The following is a 25,172-nucleotide window of genomic DNA, read 5'->3' on the forward strand; positions in this document are numbered from 1 at the left end:
CTGGAGAGTGTGTTGGCAACTCTTGACTGGAGGGAGGATGGGAAGATAGAGAAAGAGGGAAGACGGCAAAATTGGCCTGAAACGAGAGACTGAAAGGGCTGACTCAATAGGGGGAGAGCAAGTGGGAGAAGGGAGTAAGATGTATGTAAACTTACATGTGACAGACTGATTGGAATGGTAAATGTTCACTTGAAGCTTAATAAAAATTAATTAAAAAAAAATATTGAACCTTAGTGCTCAATTCGGCAGCACGTATAAGAAAACTGGAACAACACAGAGAAGATTAGCATGTCCTCTGCGCAAGGATGACACACAAATTCGTGAAGCGTTCCATATTTTTAAAAAATGGGCAAAGGGTAAGAGCAGACATTTCACCAAAGAAGACTTTATAGCAGCTAGCAGATATATAAGGAAATGCTCTCCATCACCAGGCATTAGAGAAAGAGCCATTACAAGAATAGACATGCACAGCATTGTTCACATAGCAAAAAGATAAGAAGCAACTTAGGTGCCCATCAACAGATGAATGGATGAACAAATTATGGTGCATATACACAATGGAATACTAAGCAACGATAAAGAATAGTGATGAATCTGTGAACCATCTCACAACATGGATGAACCTGGAGGGCATTATGCTGAGTGACATAAGTCAATCACAAAAGGACAAATATTGTTTGAGACCACTACTATAAAAACTCATGAAAATGTTTACACACGAAAAGAAACAATCTTTGATGGTTACGGGGGGGGTGGGAGGTAAAAACACTAAATAGTCAATAGATAAGTGGTAACTTTGGTGAAAGGTAAGACAGTACACAGTTCTGGAGAAGCCAGCATTACTTGTCCAAGGCAAGGTCATGGAAGCTGCACAGACACATCCAAACTCCCTGAAGGACCAAATTTCTGGCCTGAGGGCTCTGGGAACCACAGTCTCGGGGAACGTCTAGCCCAATTGGCATAACATAAAAACAATGTTCTGTATTCTACTTTGGTGAGTAGCATCTGGGGTCTGAAAAGCTTGTGAGCGGCCATCTGTGATACTCCACTCATCTCGCCCTGTCTGGAGCAAGGGAGAATGAAGAAAACCAAAGACACAGGGAAAGACTAGTTCAAAGAACTAATGGACAACAACTACCATAGCCTCCACCAGACTGAGTCTACTACACCTAGATTGTACCCAGCTACCACCACCGACTGCTGTGTCAGGAATCATAGTACCGGTTCCTGGACAGTGCTGGAGAAAAATGTAGAACAAAATTCTACTCACACACACACATATACACACACAAAAAGACCAGACTTACTGGTCTGACAGTGACTCGAGATACCCTGAAAGTATGACCCCCAGACACCCTTTTAGCTCAGTAATGAAGTCACTCATGAGGTTCACCGTTCAGCCAAAGATTAGGCAGGCCTATAGAACAAAACTAAATGGGCACACCAGACCTGGGACAAGGACAAGAAGGCAGGAGAGGACAGGTAAGCTGGTAATGGGGAACCCAAGGTTGAGAAGAGAGTGTTGACATGTAATGGGATTGGCAACCGATGTGACAAAAAATATGCATATTAATTGCTTGATGAGAAACTAGTTTGCTCTGTAAACTTTCATCTAAATACTATTAAAAAAAGAAAAAAAATCCCGGTAGAAGTCTGTCAGTACAAATTATATACATTTTCTACCTACACTTCCTGATGATTACACCCTGTTATCAATTAAAACCAAGTCTATATCACTATTCTATTTTTTCTTAAACTAAGAAGAATCCATAAATGACCTTTTTAAATGTTAATGTAGATCACATAGATGGGATCAGAATATTTTATTTCATTTTTCGAATCACAATACACTAAAATTGTAATCACTTTGAGGACTAAGGTGCACCTGACCCAAGCCATGATATTTTCAATCACCTCATATGCATATGAAAGTTGAACAATGAATAAGGAAGACAGAAAAAGAATTGATGCGTTTATGGTGTTAGTGAAGAATATTGAATATACCATTGATTACCAGAAGAGCAAACAAATCTGTCTTGGAAGAAGTGCAACCAGAATGCTCCTTAGAAGGGAGGATGGGGAGACTTTGTCTTACATCTCACATACTTTGGACATGTTTTCAGGAGGGACCAGTCCCTGGAGAAGGGCATCATGCTTGGTGAAGTAGAGGGTCAGTGAAAAAGAGGAAGACCTTCAATGAGATGGATTGACACAGTGGCTTCAACAATGGGTTCAAATATAGCAAGGATCGTGAGGATGACATAGAACCAGGCAGTGTTTTGTTCTGTTGTACATAGGGTAGTTATGAGTCCAAACTGACGAGATGGTACCTAGCAACAACAGAATTAATTTTTTTCTGTTGTTGTACATCTCTATCAATTCTAAGACATGAATAAAAAAAAAATTTAGATTTGTGTAAATACCACTGTATTCAGGACTCAGAATAGTTCAGTCATCCCAAAAAACTCCTTTATACTATTCTTTTAGAGTGACACCTTTGCCCCAACTCTATTCCCTGGCAGCCACTTATCTGTCTCCATCACTATTGTTTCATTTTTTAAAGAATGTCACATAAATAATGTCAATCTTGTGACATTTTTATCCTAGCTTCTTTTATTAAGCCTTTGTGATTCACCCAAGTTGTTATGTGTATCAGTAGTTTTTTGGGTTTTTTGTTTTGTTTTGTTTTATTTTGTTGGCTGAGTAGTATCTCACTGTATGGATGTACTTCAGTTTGTTTATTCATTCACTCATTGGAGGACATTTGGGTTGTTTCACATTTTTGACAATTACAAATAGAGCTATTATATATGATCAATTTTGTGTCAACTTAAGTTTTCTTTTCTGTATGGTAAATACCCAGGAGTGGGAATGTCAAGTCATATAGCACGTGTATGTATGATTTTATAAGAAACTGGCAAAGCATTTCTCAGAATGACTATATCGTTTTGCATTCCCACTAACAATATATGAGTTTCAGTTCATCTGCATCCTTACCAGCATTTGGTATTGTCAGTGTTATTTTAGCCGTTCTTACAGGGTTGCAGTAGAATCCCTCATAGTTCCTATTTACATTTTTATTAATGGGTGGTAAAAATAGTTAACACTCTAGACTGCTAACTGAAAGCTTAGTGGTTCAAGTAAAGCCAGAGTCAAATTGGAAGAAAGCCTTGGCAATCTACTTCCAAAAAAAAATCACCATTGAAAACCCTATGGAGCATAATTCTACTCTGATACACATGGAATCACCATAAGTTGGGGCCTATGTGACAACAACTGGTTCTAGTAATGACTAATTATGACGAACATCTTTTTATTTTCTTATTTGTCATCATTTTACCCTCTTTAGATATGAGTATCTCTCCAAGTTCTTTGCCCATTCTTAACTGCGTTGATTGTTTTCTGAATGTTGAATATAGAGAGTTCTTTATATATTCTGAGTACAGGTACTTTTTTACATAAAGGATATGCCAAAATTTTCTCCTACTCTGAATCTTTCCATCACTTTATTTTCTTAACATTGTCTTTAATAAAACAAAAGTTTCATTTTTCTGTTATAAATTGTGACTTTGGTGTCAAGTATAAGACCATATTGCCTAACCCAAGGTGTAACTATTTTCTTCTATGTTTTTTTCTGAGTGTTTCATAGCTTCATATTTTACATTTAAATCTACTATTCATTTCAATTTGTGTATATTTCTATTTATAGTTTAGGGTTAAGTTTCTTTTTTAAAAAACACATGGGCAACTAGTTTCCCAAGAAATTTGTTGAAATGGCTGACATTTGATCATTGTGTTTGTTTTGATTTTTTGTCAAAAATCAATTGGTCATATTTGTTTGGGCCTATTTCTGGAGTCTCAGTTCTGTTCCATTAACCCATCTGTCTACCACTTCCCCAATATCAGACTGTCCTAATTGCTATAACTTTGTACTAAGTCTTAAACATCAGGTAATGTGATCGCTCTAAGTATGTTCCTCTTTTTCAAAACTGTTCAGTTATTCTATCCTTTGCTACCCCCTTTACCATTCTATACGAATTTGAAAATTGGCTTGCCTATTTTTTTATATGTACAAAATCCTGCTAAGATTTTAGGTGGTATTGTGATAAATCAATAGAAAATTTGGGAGAATTTAAATCTTTATCATAATGATTCTTCCTATCTATGAGCACAGTATGCCTTCTCTGTGTATATATCACAATTCTTTGTTTTGTCAGCATTTTTAGTATTCAGGATACAGGTTCTATGTATGTTTATTAGAATTATATATAAATATTTTATTTTGGGGGAAAGTTATTTTCAGTAGTATTTTTTTCTAATCTTGCTTTCCAACTGCATATTGCTAATATACGTAACTTCAAACCAAAGTCAGAAGAGGACTTGAAATGAGGGATATCATTGCTGATGTCAGAGGGATCCTGGCTGAAAGCAGAGAATACCAGAAAGATGCTAAACTGTGTTTTATTGATTATGTAAAGGCATTCAACTATGTAGATCATAGCAAATTATGGATAACATTATGAAGAATGGAAAATCCAGAACACCTAATTGTGCTCATTTGGAACCTGTATATAGACCAAGAGGTATCTGGTCGAATAGAACAATTGGATACTGTGTGGTTTAAGGTCAGGAAATGTGTGCATCAGGATTGTATCCTTTCACTCTACTTATTCAATCTGTATGGTCTGCAAATAATCAGAGAAACTGAAATATATGAAGACTGTTCCTCCATAACCATAAAAGTTGTTCTTTCATTTATAACATTGCAAAATTATATATGTAAATGAATCGATTTTCAGTGACAGGGATTTTATTGTTGCCTAATATTAATAAGATTGTGCATGTTGGATTAGCAATCATAGACATTTTCTTGTGAAGATGACCAGTTGATGCACTGATGGACTGCACATGTCTTGTTTTTGGAAGTTGGGGGTAATATTTTTAATGGTGAGTAACATTGACCCCACTGTTACTTCAAATAATAACTTCTGGTTGATATGAACATACTTGTAGTCTGTATTTTTCCTCCTGAAATATCATTCCATTTTCTAGTTACTTAATATGATATTTGCTGAGAAAAAATTGAAGATATTTTATTGTATTTCAATTCAAAAATTAAAATAGGCAGAAAATATGTGAAAAAACAGTCATGTATTCTCCTTCTGCCCCCCAAATATTGAATTTTTTTATGAAGTTCATTTTTCACCAATTTTTGTCTTTAACTCCTGACAATGTAATAGAAAGTAAATGTCTGCATCTCTGAATATTTTTGATCACAGAATCACTATATGATTAGAACTGAGATAAAAACAACTAGCATTAGGGTATGGCAAGTGACAGAGTAGACAAGAGCCGAACAAGGATACCTAGAAGATTAATCCTTAGCATACAACACGTAAACACACACACAAACACACCTACAGTGTATAAACACTCACACGAAATGCATTTACAATGTATAAACATACGTACAAACCCCTGGAAGTGTGTGTGTTATCAAAATTGCATGTAGATCAGTGATACAGAGCATGTCATCAACTATTCAGAGTAACATACAGGTTAGAAATAGGGTGTCTCTACATCCTAGTTTGCCTAATATTTTGGCAAACTTACTAATAGCACCCTTTTCACTCACAAAAGCATTCGTGTGGATCAGGAATTATATGTCAGCCTAGGAATGGAATCAGAGAAGAAACAAAGAAACAGGTATTACCATTTGCATGAATATTTAAATCCAGACATGCATGTTGAGAAATGGTGCATGCTGCTGTCTCTCTCACTGACGGCATCTCCAATCAAGTAAATAATTCAATGTGCTATTTGATTCACATTGCTTCACACCTTCTATCCACTGATATTCCTTTACAACTGATCAGACTATGTGGTGAAGGATTTCACGCACTTGACTTCTCTGGTTTCTGTGAGTTGAATTAGGACTGTAGCATCTTTCAAAACCTCTTTCTGCTTCTGACAGCTGCCAAACAGAAGTGAGACTGCCCCAAAAAAGAGGTAGTGAGGAAGAGGGCAATATTTTAAATATTGATTGACAGTAAGTCCTCTTTATAGATTACTGGGTTGTTCACTATTATTATTATTGTTATTATTACATACAGACTCCCAGAACCAAATTCAAGAGTAAACAACTAGAATATATAACTTTGTTAACTAGCTTAAATAAGAGAATTTGAAGTGGTTAAAACTGAAGGAGGTTGCTAAATGTTTTTCTTGCAGGCACACTTCCCATCTTTTTTCAGCTTAGTCTATCATGTTCATTGCATTTATTATACCACTACACTCTGCTTTTAAATGATGTACTTGTTAGGTGCCATTGAGCTAGTTCCGACTCATAGTGACCCTATGCATAACAGAACGTAACACTGCTGGGTCCTGTGCCACTCTCACAATTGTTGCTATGCTTGAGCCCATTGTTGTAGCCACTGTGTCAATCCATCTCCTTGAGGGTCTTCCTCTTTTTTGCTGACCCCTCTACTTTACCAAGCATGATGTCTTTCTCCAGGGACTGAACCCTTCTGATAACATGTCCAAAGTATGTCAGACATAGTCTCACCATCTATGCTTCTAAGAATTCTGATTGTACTTCTTCCAAGACAGATTTGTTAATTCTTTTGGCAGTCCATGGTATATTCAATATTCTTCACCAATGTCACAATTAAAAGGTGTCAATTCTTCTTCCGTCTTCCTTAGTCATTGTTCAGCTTTCACATGCCTATGAGGCAAATGAAAACACCATGGCTTGGACCAGGCACACCCTAGCCCTGAAGGTGACATCTTTGCTTTTCAACACTTTAAAGAGGTTTTTTGCAGCAGTTTTGCCTGATGAAATGTATCTTTTCATTTCTTGACTACTGCTTCCATGGGTGTTGTTTGTGGATCCAACTAAAATTAAATTCTTGACATTCTCAATCTTTTCTCTATTTATCATGACATTGCTTATCTGTCCGAATGTGAGGATTTTTGCTTTCTTTATGTTGAGGTGTAAGCAAGCAAGGTTGTGTCATCTGCATAATGCAGGTTGTTAATGAGTCTTCCTCCAATGCTCATGCCCCATTCTTCCTCATATAGTCCAGCTTCTTGGATTATTTTACTCAGCATATAGATTGAATAGGTATAGTGAAAAGATACAATCCTGAAACACACCTTTCCTAAGTTTAAACCACACAGTATCCCCTTGTTCTGTTCGAATGACTGCCCCTTGATCCATGTACAGATTCCTTATGAGCACAATTAAGTGTTCCAGAATTCCCATTCTCCGAAATATTTTTCATAATTTATTATGATCTGCACAGTTGAGTGTCTTTGCGTAGTCAATCCTGCTTTCAGCCAGGATCCATCTGATACTGGCAATGATATCTCTGGTTCCATGTCTTCTTCTAAATCTGGCTTGAATTTCTGGCAGTTCCTTGTCAATTCAATATACTGCTGCAGCCAATTTTTAATGATCTTCAGCAAAAGTTGCTTGCATGTGATATTAATGATAATTTTTGATAATTTCTGCATTCAGTTTGATCACCTTTATTAGGAAGAGCATAAATATGGATCTCTTCCAGTTGGTTGGCCAGGCAGCTGTCTTCCAAATTTCTTGGCATCGATGAGCAAGCACTTCCAACACTGCATCCATTTGTTGAAACATCTCGATTGGTATTCTGTCAATTCCCAGACCTTTGTTTTTCCCAATGCCTTTAGTGCAGCTTTGGAGTTCTTCCTTCAGTACCAGCAGTTCCTGATCATATGTTGCCTCCTGAAATGGTTGAACGTTGGCCAATTCTTCTTGGTCTTTGCACATGTCATCATAATACTTTGTCTTCTTGAGCTGCCCTTTGAAATCTTCTCATCTTTTCTTTCTCTCCTCTCTTTTTAATGACCTCTTGCTTCCTTCATGTATAATGTTCTTGACGTCATTTCACAACTTGTCTGGTCTTCAGTCATTAATGTTCAATACATCAATTCTATTCTTGAGATGGTCTCTAAATTCAGGTAGGATATACTCAAGGTTGTACTTTGGCTCTCGTTGACTTGTTCTAATTTTCTTCAGTTTCAACTTGAACTTGCATATGAGTAATTGATGATCTGATCTGCAGTCAGCCCCTGGCCTTCTTCTGACTGATATCGGGCTTTTCCATTGTCTCTTTCCACAGATGCAGTCAATTTGATGCCTATGTATTCCATCTGGAAAGATCCATGTGTATAGTTGCTGTTTATGTTGCTGAAAAAAGGTATTTCCAATGAAGAAGTCATTGGTCCTGCAAAATTCAGTCACGTGATCTCTGGCGTTGTCTGTTACCAAGGCATACTTTCCAACTATGGATCCTTCTTGTTTCCAGCTTTCCAATTCCAGTCACCAGTGATTATCAGAGCATCCTGATTATATATTTGATCAATTTCAGACTGCAAAAGCTGGTAAAAATCTTCAATTTCTTCATCTTTGGCCTTAGCAGTTGGTGCATAAATTTGGATAACAGTCATATTAACTGGTCTTCCTTGTAGGTATATGAATATTATTCTATCACTGACAGCATGTACTTCAGGATAGATCTTGAAATGTTCTTTTTGACGATGAATGCAAAGCCATTCCTCTTCAAGTTGTCATTTCCGTCATAGTAGACCATATGATTGACTCAGAATGACCAATACTAGTCCATTTCAGCTCACTAATGCCTAGGATATTGGTCTTTATGTGTTCCATTTCATTTTTGTTGACATCTAATTTTCCTAGAGTCATACTTTGTAAATTCCAGGTTCTAATTATTAAAGTATGTTTGCAGCTATTTCTGCTCATTTTGAGTCATGCCACATCAGCAAATGAAGGCCCTGAAAGACTGACTCCACCGCATCATTAATGTTGACTCTGCTTTGAGGAGGCAGCTCTTCCCCAGTTGTGTTTTGAATGCCTTCCAACCTGACATACTTAAACAAAAATATGTGTTGAGCTCCTACAAAGCACAAAGTAGAGGTAGATAGAAAAAGTAAAAGATTTCTTTCCCTGACAAAGCTTACAATACTAAAAGAGCAGAGCCACAGATCAGTTAATTAAGAAATTAATTAAACACAAGACTTATTCAGATCCATTTCTCATTTTGAGGATAAGAAAGCATAGATAACTCAAGTAGGTCCATCTTCACTATATGAGTCAGCCTTGTTAGGAAACTCAATTGAGCCTGCCAGATTTCAGAAATTTTTGCTTCAGGAAAAGTTTCCTTTTTACCTTTTTTTTAAAATATTAAACTTATTTTTTAAAATGTACCTGTGAGGTAAAGAATTGCTTTATTCAAAGTAATTTGACTTTTGTCTTCTGTTCTTGAGAGATAACACTTGTAGTTTCTTGAGTAATTGAAGTGCCTTTGTTATCTAAACCACACTTGAGGGTTTGTGCTAATGAGTAGGAGCTGACCCAGCTAGAAAGTCTACCACATGGCCTGATATCAGCTGACCTCAGGGAGGGGGGCATGATCCAATCATTCTTGCCTATGCAATCAAGCCCCAATCGTGCCTATGAAATGAAGCCTCAGTTATGACTATTTAATGAAACCAGTTGTCATGGATTGAATTGTGTCCCCCCAAAATATGTGTCATCTTGGTTAGGGCATGATTCCCAGTATTGTGTGGTTGCCTCCATTTTGTGATTGTAATTTTATGTTAAAGCGGATTAGGCTGAGATTGTAACACCCTTACTAGGGTCACATCCCTGATCCAATGTAAAGGGAGTTTCCCTGGAGTGTGGCCTGCACCACCTTTTCTCTCTTACAAGAGATAAAAGGGAAGGGAGGCGAGCAGAGAGGGGAGACCTCGTACCATCAAGAAACCAGTTCCAGGAGAAGAGTACGTCCTTTCAACCAGGGGTTCCTGAGAGAAGCTCCTAGTCAAGGGGAAGGACTTTCCTCCAGAGCTGACAGAGAAAGAAAGCCTTCCCCTGAAGCTGACTTCCTGAATTTGGACTTCTAACCCACTAAACTGTGAGAAAATAAATTTCTATTTGCTAAAGCCATCCACTTATGGTATTTCTGTTATAGCACCACTTCATGACTAAGACACCAATAAAGCCTTTGGATATAGATGGACTTCTTGATTGGTGAAAGACATCCACGCCCTTGGGAAGGTAGTGGGCCCTTTGAGGAATGGAAGTTTTGAGTTGAAAATCCTCCCAGACCTCACCCTATGAGTCTCTTTGTCTCCTTTTTGCTATAATAAGATTGTAATTGTAAGTATAGCTCTTTCGATGAGTTCTGTGTCATTCCAGTGTATTATTTTAACCAAAGGAGTAGTGGGAGCCAGCAGATCAGAAGAGAAGAGGTCTGAGAACCCTAAAGCTTATAGCTGACATCCTGACGGTATAGTAGGAAAGCACCAAAGTTGTAGCCAGCAGGTCAGAGGTGAGGGAATCATGTGGACTTCCAAACTTGTGGCTGGCATCTGAAATCTTAGGCCCACCTGGCAGTCTGGAGGACTATGTCCTTTTAATTTGTGAGATCTGACCAACATGGCACCATAGACAGAAGCGCCATTCCTTCCCACCACAGCAAAGACCTGAAATACTAAGTACAACAGAGACAAACGTCATTCCTGGATCCCGAAGTGTCAAATGAAGAGATAAAGAACTCAGCCAAGCACCGAATGGAATAAGGAATTGACAGAGGGCAGAGAGCAAGGAGAGTTATGTATGGAGGGCCCCATCAGCTAATGCAGCACAGATCCACCATCATGGACTCTTGTCAGGGATCAGCAAATAGGAAGCAAGGGAAAGAAGCTTCATGGAACTCCCAGCAGTAGACAGAGCACCAGGTAACCAGTGATACACGGTTCCCCACCCCCCCTTCTGTCCCTGCTGCTCTACCTCCAAGCTTCCTGGCTGAATGCAGTGGCTCAGCCAGCCAGGAAGTGCAACATCAATGCCACTTGGGTTTGCCCTACCCACATTGCAGATCTGTGGACAGGGAGTACAGGAAAGCAGTTTCACCAAGTTCCCAGCAGGAGACAGAACACCTGGTAACAAGTGATATATCGTTTTCTAACCCTCCATGTTCCCCCCTCCCCATTTTGCCTCCTCTGCTTCCTGCCAGCTGCAGCGTCTTGGCCAAGAGGCAACTGCTTTGGCCCCAGGCTGCTTGGATTCGCTCTGCCCACACTGGCTAGGCCCCTTAGCTGGTGTTGATTCTTTCCTTTTCTTTTGCTTTCTCCTGTGCCTCCTACCACCTCCTCTTCCTTTTTCTGGAACACCTGGCTTCTCGTGCCATCTTTGCTTCTTCTTGAATGGCTATGAAGCCACACTCAACTGGAGAACCACTCCTCTGGCCTGCGACACCATGCTCGTGGGATCCCTGGGGCCTTTTTTTCTCCTTGTTTTGCTTTGTTGTGTTTATTTGTTTTCTTTTTGTTTTCACAGTTTGGGATCCCCTTCTATTCGGCTGCACTGCACAGCTTAGGAGCCACTCCCCCAGTCTGCGTAGTCACATAGGTGGGATCCCTGGGGTGTTTTTTTTCTTTTGTTCGTTCGTTCGTTTTTTTTTTTTTTCTCTCTCTCTCTCTTTTTCCCTTTTTGCTTTTCTTCATTTCTCAGTTCTCATTGCTCTACACTTATATTCTTTTCCTGTCCCCTGAATACCTGGTGCTGTGTGACATCTATACCCCCCTATCCAGGCTATACTGCACAGCCTGTGAGCCACTTCCCCAGTCTTAGCAGCCCCAACGGTGGGACTCTGGGACTTCTAGAGACTTTTCCTTTTTTGTTTCCAAATTTTTACCTAGTTATTTCTTCTTTCTTTCTCCCTTTTTCTTTCTTTCCTTTTTGCTTTTCTCCATTTCTTGATTTCTCATTTCTCCACTCCAATGGCAAGCTCCCTTAGCACTCTTTTTTTTTTTCCTTCCTTTGTTTTTGGCTCCTGTTTCTCTCTCATCTTTTCCATACCCCTATTAGCTCCACACATCACAACCTGCCCCATCTTTACTGCCTACCTGCACCATGCACTGAACATCACACCCCTGAGCACCACAGCCATGGCCTACTGGAACCTGCCCAGCACTGATTCCTAGCCCATCCTGTCCGCCCTAGTATGTGCCACAAACAACTCATCCCAGGCACTTCCCTTCAGCTGGACTTGCCCTGATGCATAATAGCTGAATGACTGGCCCTACCCATCAGACAAGGAGGTGAAAACTATCGCGACTACAGATGAGCAAACAACAAATAACACACAGCCCACCTGCTCAGACATAACAAAATAAAATAAAAAAGCAGGACAAAACAAACAAATCTGTAATCAAGAAATGAAGAAAATAACTACTGAATGTTCCGGAGACAGCAGAATATCAAAACATATAATTTGTGAGGTCTGACTTAGCTCCAGAGTGGCTAGTGCTGGAGAAAGAAGTTCTGCATGGGTAGCTGATATCTGAACTGAACAGAGAAGTGAAAAGTGGGGATTTATTGTATCTTCATAGTTGGTGTCAGGAAAAAGGGATTCGATATTATCCATTCATTATCTGAACTATACATGCACAAGGAGTCAAGGAGTTCTATAAATGAATATTTTTTACAAATAAAGGCAAATGCCAAATTAACATAGTGTAGAACCTAAAAACACCAACAATAGGTAATATCAACATAATTATATTTGGTATCCACTGTGTATCAGGTGCTGGCACTGAGAGATGAGGATTAAAGTGAAAAATAATAAATAAACAAATGATTTTGTAATTTATTTAAATGGTAAATGAATAGAAAATAATATTAAAACCATAATAAATACTGTTTAAGAGAATAGTAAAACACAAAATTATAAAAATGTCAATTTTAAAAAATGATACAGAATTAGTAAATTCAATTAACATAAAGAACGTGACAGTAAAGTAATAAAAATTAAAACAGAAGTAATTACCTAAATGAAAAAAAGGAATGACAAATATAGGCACCAGAACAAAGTTCAAGGATGAACTCACTTGAGTAGAAGATACTGTGGGCAGGTATGATTTCATGGTCCATAGGCACTGCAACTTGGGTGGCTTCTAAGCCTGGGAATTACTGTACAGGGTTCATGGAGGTTGAAGTACAAGGACAGCTTAGACCACAGTCAAAATTAGGATTCAGAATGTTGTCATAACTATCACTCATCAGTTTGTCCTAGCTGACTTGTCTGTTCAAGAAATATTTACATCAGGTATTATAGGTATTGCCAGAGAGGGAGATTATACTGAAAAAAAAAAGTTTCTGTAAGGTGCTTACACTCCAGATGACTTACCAAGTGGCACAGTTGTATTTTTCCTCAAATCTATTTATGTCAATTTTATTTGTTATAGTGCATTAATGGCTTAATTTAATTAAATATTATATAAACAGATAGATACAATGAGGGTTTTTTTTGTTTTTGTTTTGCCTTAGTCTGGAATGGCTCAATAAAAGAGAATAGAAAAAAAAATGCTGCCGTATTAGAAATGAGCTATGAAAGTTTGGGGAAAATTCCTGGAAGCATTCTACACTCATACCAGCTCTGAAGGATGCTTAAATTTTACCTGGTTTGCAGAAACCTATGCAGGAAATCACAAATAAGGCATTGCAAGGTTTAGACAAGAAAGAAAAAACTGAACTCCAGTTAGTCATCCCAAGAAAAGGCTGGCCGTGGATGAAACACCGGGTGTTTCATAAATACCTTTAGGTTTTAAGTTAGAATGAAACATTTAAGTCATGTTTATATATTTTTGTTTTATGATTCTCCACTCCACTCAATTCTTCAGTTCATTGACCAACTCCGTCCTCATCCAATACTGGCTTTAAGAAAGTTTCCGTTTAGCTTCACTTCTGCTTTTGTGCCCTCTGTGTCTTGCTCAGGTACTTGAGTGGCACCAATGATTTGTGCTTGCCTACTTATCTCAAGCTTGGTGGTTCAAGCCCACTCAGCAGTGCCACAGAAGAAAGACCTTGTACTCTGCTTCTGTAAAATTACAGCAAAGAAAACCGTATGAAGCCCAGTTCTACTCGGTAGCACATGGGGTATCCGTGAGTTGGAATCAATTGCAAGAGGTTTGACTTTTGGTTTGCTGCCTTGGAAACCCTGGTGGCCTAGAGGTTAAGTGCTATGGCTGCCAATCAAAAGGTCCACAGTTTGAATCTACCAGGTGCTCCTTGGAAACTCTATGGGGCAGTTCTACTCTATTCTATAGGGTCGCCATGAGTTGGAATTGACTGGCCGGAGACGGGTTTGGTTTGTTTGTTTGTTTGTTTTTTGGTCTTGATCTATCATCCTCATCTCTTTCTCTTTCTTTTTTATGTGTTGTTGACCCCCTGCAATTTATTTCATGTCCAGATATGTGATTATTAAGGCTTTGCTGTACTTACTGAAAACAGTGCTAACTTTTCTACTTTCCTGTATATGACAGCTAGCCGTGGTGTATTGAAAAGAGCACTGACTGCTTACCAAGTCTTTGTAGAGGGAAAGGTGCTGCCAGCATGAAACCCCAAGCAGAGAGTAAGTGCTGTCATCGGATTTATTTTATTGTTTATTCAGCATTAAGAAACATAAATAGCTACTGTTCAGTGGGCACCCTGGTGGTGTAGTGGTTAAGTGGTATGGCTGTTAACCAAAAGGTTGGCAGTTCAAACCACCCAGGTGCTCCTTGGAAACTCTGTGGGGCCGTTGTACTCTGTCCTATAGGGTCACTATGAGTCGGAATCCACTTGACAGCAACAGGAAATGGAAGTTCAGTGGGCACAATGCTGGGTGGCTAGAGACTGGAGACAACACAGAGCAGTAATTATCTAATCCCTATTCACTACAGGGAGAAATGAACAGGTAAATACGTGGCCTTTAAGGAGCTACAGGAGTATGGAGGAGGAAGAAGTAATTAAGTTGGCTCTGGGGAGGATGGTGAAGCTTCCTGAAAGACTTGACACATATCAACAGTCTTGAAGGATGAATAGGAGTTCACCTGGTAAGCCAGGTGGGGAGGGGACTCCAGGCAGAGGTAATGGCAAATATTTTATAAGGAAAGCTCCTGCTACATGCCTAGACAGGTAACTAGGAATGGTGCAAGGGATTATACACTTGCAACACTTTTTACTCACCTTAATATTCATGTTCTACTTGATATTTTCCTTGAGGAAATCCAGTCTTTTATATGGAAAAAGCTAGCTTTCTGGCAGACTGCAACTGGAAAACTATTACATGTTTAAGAAGCAGTACAAGTTCTTTCTCAATGATGCTTCACCTTCTAAGTGATCCTTAAATTCACAAAACAGCTGAAATTAATAGATTGCCAGATTCCAGCAGAAATCTTGCCTCAGCACCTTTGCTTTGTTAACTCTTATTTCCACAGAGTGTTAATTAGTCCTAGTCCTGGACAGTGGAATTAGCTCTCCTCAACTATACAAAGCATTATTACTTGGGGAAAAGAAGTAAAAATGATGCATCTGATAAGATAATCCTTTATAAATTTAAAGTTCTGAGGATCTGTTTTCACATTACCAAAGAATAAAGGTTAAAGTTCCCTCCAGCTCCTAAAATATATATGCACTTCATTTGATGGTGGATAGTCATCTTACTTGAAAATTAGAGTGAGACTCAGAGAAAATTAAACAAGTTTTCATTTTTTTCTACTTTCTTGATGTTTTTGTTGTTGTGTGCCATTGAGTTGATTCTGACTCATAGTGACCCTGTAGGACAGAGTAGACTTGTCCCATAGAGCTTTCTAGGATATAATCTTTACTGGGAGCAGATCGCCAGGTCTTTTCTCCCATGGAGCCTCTGGTAGGTTTGAACCCACTGACCTTTTATTAAGCAGCTGAGCTTCTAACCATTGTGCCACCAGGGCTCCTCTGCTTTCTTTTAAATTTGAATATTATGGTAAACCAGAAGCGGAATTTGCAATATGCTGAGCTGTCTTTGTGGACTACGTCGCATAGTCCTCATTCCTACAATCTTGATCAGAACTCTTTCTTCTGGAGAACCCATCACCACTGATGCTTATTACTGAGATACAGACCTCTTCATCAGTGACTTCACTAACTTTCTGGAGGCAGTGTTGTCTGGTCTAAATTTTCTCCACAAAGCACCTAATTCTACAGGTAAGAGCTCTGATACATTTCACATTGTATGGGATGAATATAGGCGAAAAATTAGAAGTGGAATCATAGATATGTCATTGCAATGCATGCTTAAAAAAAGGTGTGACTTTTAGAAACCTCATTCAATATTTTTACAACAGTAAATGACTAACTTTAAGTCCCTTCCGCCCTTAGCCTGCCCTCTCCATGGTGTCCTCAGGCAGCAGGACCCTGTAACATGATCTTTGATTGATGGAATGTGAAGCCTCTCCAGCACTTTTCTAGGACTCATTATTTTTTACTTCCTCCATTGCTCATCAGCAGAAGACAATTCAACAAGCTGAAAATGCCTGCCTGACCAAAGGAACGGATAAGTAAACCTGCCTTAGCAGATTCTGCCTTTCCAGTTCTGTGCGCTTCAGGCATAATCAAAAATCCCTTCCCAAAATCCTCCTCATGGAAGAGGTGTCCTACTCCAGCTGTTCCTCCACTCCTAGGTTATAGCGCAAAGGTAGAAACCGTCTCTAATCGCAAGTTTGTGAAGTAGTCATTTCCTTGTTCCAGAATTATCCTAGTCCTAGAATAAATATGTCGAAGTGAGCCAAGTTATGACATAATTAAATCATTTGTAGTCCTTAAGGCAAAAATATTCAAACGAATATGGATATACATATAGGTGGGTTATATATTTGAAAAATGTTAAGAATAATTTTTGTATATCATAACTATATTCTAAATTTGGATGGTAGAAACTATGTCTGCTTTTAGGATATAAAAGCAAGAAATGGAGCGGAGAGTTGGAAGCGAATATTTAATATTTGGATGTTATAAATTTTGGCTTTTTATAAACTTCAATTTCACTAAAACTTAGTGTTGGATTAGACACTGTGGTTTGAACAGCTGCCACACCTAAAAAGACATGGAAGTCTGAATTATTAAAAAAAAACATTGGCAAAGAAAATGTAGCAGCAGACTTTGATTTTAAAATCTAGTTTTTAAAAGGTAGCAACTGCTTAGATTTTAAAAAAACTAGACAACTAGCCTCATCTAGTGGTTATTCTCATGGCCAATCCTTCTCTTTATTTCCATTTTTTCTTCAAATTTAATCACATACCAAGTCCTGGTAGGTATTTTGAATTGTGATCAAAAATACAGAAAACAATATAAAATGAAAGCTAAGCCTTAGTTTTAATGTACATATATGTTATAAACATTCAATACACATGCTATTCGTTAACATTGTGTATGTTTGCTTTATGATCAGAAGAATTTAATACACTGGGTAAAGCTTATCTGAGACAGCATGCAGCCGCTTTATTAGTCACAAGAAGGATTGTGATTTTCATATACATACCACTTTAATCCTAAAAGTTAAATCAATATTTTAATAGCCCTGTTATAGCTAACTCTCTACTATTTTATCTAATAGAATTAGAATGGATTTTTGAACTATTGTTTATTTTACTCAGTTTTTGAAATCAGACTACAGGAATACCAGGTTTCAATCATTGAATACTCATAATCTGGCAGTGAAGATTCAGATACATGTTAAGAAATATTAATAACTAATAGTTCCCCATTACCGTCTACCCAATTCTGAATCACAGCCACCTTGTAGGACCGAGTAGAACTGCACCGTAGGGCCGTAGGATTTCAAAGGCTGTAAGCTTTAAGGAAGCTGACTACCACATCTTTCTCCAGCAGGGTTGCTGGTGAGTTCAAACCGCTGACCTTTCACTTACCAGCCAACCATTTTATCCACTGCACCATCAGCACTCTTTAACTAATAATTACTAAAAAGTAGCAAAAGAAAGATAGCCTGGGGTTTTAGATTTTTCAGGGTAAATTTACAAATAGATAATCAAGAGTTGAATACAGATTAAAAACCACCAGAAAAATAGGTGAATCATATTAAAACAATTCAAAATGTTCTAAAAGATTATTTATTTAAAATACTGATTTCAACTCTTGTGTTAGGCTCTCACCAGACTGGTAACAAAACCAGAAGGGCCCTGGCCTCATGCATCTTACTATCTAGTTGGGGAAGGCAAACACTTTTAAAAGATAATACAACTATACTGAATATCATCAAAGGGATAAATATACAATGCTTGAAAATGTATAGCTCAGGTACAAAACTTGCACAATTAAAGATAAGGCATATAACACAAATCAAAGTTAAAGGTGGCACACTTTGAAATTGATATAGCAGTAGAGATTTACTGGTTCACAAATTACCTATTACGTACCTACGTTGTGTCACTGAACAAGCAAAGACAAATAATGGCGAATATTATCCCCGAATAGGAGAGTCTGGTGAGATGAGAAGAAACTGATTACTCTTGCACATTAACTAGTAAAACCTGATATTTCTCTCCCCAACACTACTCCCAAATGGTCACTAATTACTCATTTCCTATTTTTTTTTTTTTTAGTAACACTTCCTATTTAGCATGGTTGTAGCATTGTTCCTTAGTTATTTTTGAAAATTTATTTATTTTAAAAAGTCAAATTTCCTAACTTAGGCCTTCACCAAGAAGCGACATTTTTTGTAGAACATTTTTAAAATCATTTTTCATTCCTAAAAAAAAAACTAGAAAAAAGAGCACATATAGTCACATAAACACACACACCTTTAATAAATGATAATGTACTACCCATGATTGTGCTAATTCTTATTTATACATCCATCTCATGTTTTATCTGTCTGATAATATGATGTGTTGGTGGATATTTAGATTGTTTACAGTTTTGAATCATTAAAACAATGACGATCTGTGTTTATTTTGGAGGGGGCTTATTTGTGATTTTAGCCTAGAGTAAATTTCTGGAAGTGAAACTGGTAAGTGAAAAGGCATATAATTAGATACTGCCAAATTGCACTCCAAAATTTATATTCTTACAAAAAAACAGCATATTAAAGTTCATGTTTCTCCATACTCATGTTCAGTATAGAAAGCTTTTAAATCTCTACCACTCTAATAGGTGAAATACCGTACTTCAGGGTTATGTTGATTCAGATTTATCTTGAGTTTATATAGTTTGCACATTTTTATTTTGCTGTTTATTTTTATCTCATTGTTTTATGTGGGTGCTTTAAAATGAATGCATGTAAACATAATTTTAAACTTAAAACACCTTTATTCACATTAAAACCTTTGTAACAACATTATCTATTTGTGTTGATTATATTAAATATTGTTTAAAAATATTTTTAAACTTGATTACATAGTTTAAATTTTAACTAAGATCTTTTAGATTTATTTTTCAGAAAAATTTTTTTTTCTACTGTATAAAGAACTGTAATGAAGTAACAAGTGGCAAGAAAATTATTTTGGTATCTTTCAGAATTGATCATTTAATTAAGTCAAGGATCTACTCAAATCTTCTTCATCTCCTCCATTTGTCCTTCAGCTGATGACCTTGATACTTACTTCCATCGTGAAAAGTGAACCAATTAGAAGACTACTTCCAGAATTTCACCTACCACATAGGTCCTTCTAATTGTGTATGTGTCTACACATGCTATATTCATTCTCATTATTACAGATGAATCACGCATTAGCCAAAGCTGATTTCACTATCTGTGCACTATATCCAAAACAAACAAAGAAACAAACCCATTGCTGTCAAGCATATTCCAACTCATAGCAACCCTATAGAACAAAGTAGAACTGCCCCATACAGTTTCCAAGGAGCACCTGGTGAATTTGAACTGCCAACCTTTTGATTAGCAGCCATAGCTCTTAACAACTATGCCAAAATCCGCTGCGGTCAGGTCCACTCTGACTCACGGCGAGTCTATAGGACAGAGTAGAACTGCCCCATAGAGTTTCCAGGGAGCACCTGATGAATTCGACCTGCAGACCATTTTGGTTCACAGCTAACCACTCTGCCACTGGGGTTTACTCTGTGCACTATATTCCATCTTATTTTTGCAGTAGCATTTGACAGAATTATTCACTTTCCTCTAGAAAACACTTTGTTTTCTTGTCTACCAGTAACCCTCACTTACCTTGTTTAAAGCTTCTTAACATTTCTCTGCATTTTTTCAAAAGTCTAATAGAGTTTAAGAGTGCCTCCAGTCTCAGTCCTTAGACATTTTCGGAACTCTGTCTTCATTGACTGGAGATGTCATCAGGTCTTCTGCTTTAAATTATAACCTGATGACATAATCAATCAATAATTTATATACAAAGCAACACACAGTGCATGCCGTCCTTTCTTTGCACAGTAGTAAGGGACCATATAAATGATCATGCAAATTAAAAACATGGAAAATAATCTTAATAATCTAAGGGAAATATTAAAATTATTCTACAACCTTTAAAATTTTGTCAAAGCTTTACAAACCCTTTCACTATCAGTTATAGATATATCGTTGTTAGGTGCCATTCAGTGGATTCCAACTCTTAGCAACCCTATGTGCAACAGAACAAAACACTGCCAGGTCCTGTGCCATCCTCACAAACATCTCGATGTTTCAGCCCATTGTTGCAGCCACTGTGTCAATTTATCTCATTCAGGGTCTTCCTTTTTTTTGTTGACCCTCTATCAAGCTTGATGTCTTTCTCCACAGACTGGTCTCTCTTGATAACATGACCAAAGTACTTGAGATGAAATCTTGCCATCCTTGCTTCTAAGGAACGTTCTGGATGTACTTCTTCCAGGACAGATTTTTTCCTTTATCTGGAAGTCCACGGTATATTCAATATTCTTCAGCAAAATCATCATTCAAAGTAATCAGTTCTGCTTTGATCTTCCTTATTGAAAATACTATGTCTTAGGTCAGGTTCATCTTAGTCCTCAAGGTGATATATTTGCTTTTTAACACTTTAAAAAGGTCTTTTGCAGAGGATTTGCCCAATGCAATGTGTTGCTTTATTTCTTGATTGCTGCTTCCATGCGTGGTGTTTGTGGATTCAAGTAAAATGAAATCCTGGACAACTTAAATCTTTTCTCTGTTTATCATGATAATGCTTATTGGTCCAGTTGCATGGATTTTTATTTTCTTTATGTTGAGGTGTAATCCATACTGACAACTCTGGTCTTTGATCTTCATCACTAAGTGCTTCAAGTCCTCTTGACTTTCAGCAAACAAGGTTGTGTCATCTGCATAATGCAGTTTGTTAATGAATCTTCCTGCAATCCTGATGCCCCATTCTTCTTCATATACTCCAGCTTCTCAGATTATTTGCTCAGCATACAGACTGAATAAGTATGGTGAAAGGATACAACTATAATGTTCACCTTTGACTTTAAACCATGCAGTCTTCCCTTGCTCTGTTCCAACAACTGCCTCTTGGTCTAAGTACAGGTTTCTCATTAAGTGTTCTGGGATTTCCATTCTTTGCAATGTCTTCCATAATTTATTATGATCCACACAGTTGAATAACTTAGCATAGCCAATAAAACACAGATAAACATCTTTCTGGTATTCTCTGCTTTCAACCAGGATCCATCTGACATCAGCAATGATATCCCTGGTTCCACATCCTCCTCTAAATTCAGCTTGAATTTCTGGCAGTTCTCTGTCGACATACTGCTGCAACTGTTTTTGAGTTATCTTCAGAAAAAATTTACTTGTGTGTGATACTATCTTGTTTGATAATTTCCATGTTCTGTTGGAATTTAGAGACCATCTCAAGAACAGATTTGATGCATTGAGCACTAACGACCAAAGTCCATACTAGTTATGGGCTGACATCAAGAACATCATACATGAAGACAGCAGAAGTTCATCACAAAGATAGGAAAGAAAAAAAGAAACACTTATTAGAATAGCTAAAACTAAAAAAAAAGAAAAACAAAGCAAAAAAAAACACACCAAGTATTGGTGAGGATGTAGAGAAATCTCACACACTGTTGGTAAAATAAAAAATAGTACAACCACTTCGGAAATGGTTTGGCAGTTTCTTAAAAAGTTAAGTACATACCCACTATATGATCCAGACATTTCACTCCTAGATATTTACTTGAGAGAAATGGAGTAATATGTCCATACAAATACTTGTACATAATTAATCATAACAGCTTTACTTGCGATAGCCCTGTTATGGAGGTTGAATAGTGTCCCCAAAAATGTGTTTTAAATCCTAATCCCCTGTGGAGGAAGTCGAATTTGAGAATAGGATTTTCTTTGTTATGTTAACAAGTCTATATTAGAGTAGGGTATGTTTTAAACCAATCACATTTGAGATATAAAAAGAGCAGATTAGGCACAAAGGAAGTACAAACAGAGAGGAAGATACAAGTCACATGAAGATCATCAAGGAACAGAGACCAGTAGCTGAAAACAGACAAGGATTTTCCCTCAGAGCGTAGAGAGAGAGAAAGATATTTCCCTAGAGCCAGTGCCCTGAATTCGGACTTCTTGCCTCCTAAACTGTGATAAAATAAATTTCTGTTTGTTAAAACCATCTGCATGTGGTATTTCTGTTATAGCAGCACTAAGAGACTAAGACAAGCCCCTAAATAGAAACAATCTAAATATCGCTCAGTAGGTGAATGGATAGACAAATAATGGCATATCCATACAAAGGAATATTATTCAAGAATACAAAAGAAAAAACTATCGATACACACAATAACATGCATGAATCTCAAAAAATATGCACTAAATAAACAAAGCCAGACAAAAAAGTACATAGCCCATGAGCCCATTTATATAAAGGTCTAAATAATACAAGCTAATCTATGTTGAAAGAAAAGCTTGAGTCACCATACTTATGCAATCTGTATGCTGAGCAAATAATCCAAGAGCAGGATTATATGAAGAAGAATGGGACATCCAGGTTGGAGGAAAACTCATTAAAAACCTGTGTTATGCAGACCACAAAACTGTGCTTGCTGAAAGCCAAGAGGACATGAAGAACTTATGGATGAAGATCAAAAGCCCCAGCCTTTAGTATGGATTACACCTCAACATACAGAAAACAAAATTCCTCACAACTGGACTAATAAGCAACATCATGATAAATGGACAATGATTGAAGTTGTCAAGGATTTCATTTTATATGGATCCACAATTAACACTCATGGAAGCAGCAGTCAAGGAATCAAAGGATCCATTGCATTGGGCAAATCTGCTGCAAGAGAACTCTTTAAAGTGTTAAAAAGCAAAGATGTCCCTTTGAGGACTAAGGTGCCCCTGACCCAAGCCATGGTGTTTTCAATTGCCTCATATGCATGTGAAACCTGGACAATGAATAAAGAAGCCTAAAGGATTGATGCCTTTGAATCATGATGTTGGTAAAGAATATTGAATATACCATGGACTCCCAGAAGGAACACATCTGTCTTGGAATAAAAGTACAGCCAGGATGCTCCTTAGAAGCAAGGATAGTGAGACTTTATCTCACATATTTTGGGCATGTTATCAGAAGGGACCAGTCCCTGGAGAAGGACTCATGCTTGGTAAAGTAGAGGGTCATTTGAAAAAGAGGAAGACCCTCCACAAGATAGATTGAGACAGTGGCTGCAACAATGGACACAAGCATAACAACAATTGTGAGGATGGTGCAGGACTGGGCAGTGTTTCATTCCATTGCACATAGTGTCTCTATGTGTTGGAACTGACTGATCAACACCTAATAACAACACAACTCTATATAAATACTTTAAAGGAAGAAATGCTAAGAGAAGAAACGAAGCTTACTATGGGATACTCTGACATGAAATCAGAAAATGGTCTAAAATCTAATATAGCCTAAACAATATCAATTTCAGTAGCATAAACATAATCAGGACAAGCAGGCAAAATGTTTTCCTTGTTAAAAAAACAAATAAGTTTCTGTGAGACAAACATGTGCCCTAAGACCCAAAATTGAAAATTAATTTGGATGCACTCAACAATTCCACCAACAGCAATGCAAAATTTTCAGCATCTGCTGTGTTTGTCTCTAAACAAGTGTCATAGCTATGGAATAGAACAATTAATACTTTGCAGGTTTTGAAATTTCGTTTAAGAATGATAGCTTTTAAATGTTAAATATGAGTTATTATCAAAAATTTAAAAAATGATTTTATTGGATGTTTATTTTGTGTTAACATTCCCCTCTTAAATATTTTCTAATAACAAATGTCTCTTTCAGGTAGAGGTCATTTTGCCATAATATATCCTTATAATAAAAATAATGAAAAATAAATATTGATAGACAATAAACAATAAGATATTGTATTACTATGGTATCATTTCTTTTGTTTAATCAAAGACCTCTGAAACGAAACTCTACAACAGAGCGATGATTTGTTATTTGTTATTGCAGTCACTCATTATTTTAAAACACAAATAAATTATGATTTAAAGAAGCAATATAAACCAGTGATTTGAAGAATTTCACAGATTTGCCAGGAATTCTAATTTCTTATTCCTATATCTACAATATTAATATCTGTAAGGAATTTGAAAAAAAAAATTCAGCACTCTCATTCACTTTAATGGTCCTTGATTTACACATTTATTCCAAAATCTATCTTCAACTCCAATTTCTACAGCTCTGAGTATCAGGCTTTGGTTTTGAGGTTTTTGATGGGACCAGTCTACCACCTTGTTCCTCGACTTTATAAACCCAACTCCAAAATTTCAGTTCCTCATGACCTTGTGAGAATGGGATGTTGTACTATTTTGAGTGTATCTTTCCATACACATATCAAAATGAAATAATTAACTTACTCAAAATCACAAACCACGATGACAAAAATGACCAAAAATAATATAAAGTAAACTATATGGTCTATTTCCCATCTATTTGCAGTAAACTCTGATAAAAGAATTTACATTTTAGAGTTTTATAGACTAAATGAGAAATATTCTTGGATACCTGTTACATTTTAACATTTTTATGAATTGGTAATCCAGGTGAGAGTCACTGGGTGGTACAAATAGTTAATATTGTTTGCTGCTAACTGAAAGGTTGGAGTTTCAAGTCCACCCAGAGGCACTTCAAAGAAAGACCTGGTGACCTACTTCTGATAAATTAGCCTTCGGAAACCCTACGAATCACAGTTCTACTTTGACATGTGTAGGTCGCCATGGATCAGAATTAACTCAGTGGCAACTTGTCTGGTCTGGTCTGTAATCCAGGTGAAGTTATCATTAGGTAATTTTTTCCAAATAATGGGA

General features: G+C 37.3%; 1 non-coding gene across 1 annotated transcript; it reads left to right on the plus strand.

Annotated features, from left to right (window-relative positions):
• The first annotated feature begins 233 nt into the window (after positions 1-233).
• Positions 234-340, plus strand: LOC111750421 (U6 spliceosomal RNA). The gene has a single exon (XR_002785555.1). It is a non-coding gene; the product is annotated as a U6 spliceosomal RNA (small nuclear RNA).
• The last annotated feature ends 24,832 nt before the right edge of the window (positions 341-25,172 follow it).

The sequence above is a fragment of the Loxodonta africana genome, chromosome 1, assembly GCF_030014295.1.
Source record: "Loxodonta africana isolate mLoxAfr1 chromosome 1, mLoxAfr1.hap2, whole genome shotgun sequence".
Lineage (NCBI taxonomy): Eukaryota > Metazoa > Chordata > Mammalia > Proboscidea > Elephantidae > Loxodonta > Loxodonta africana.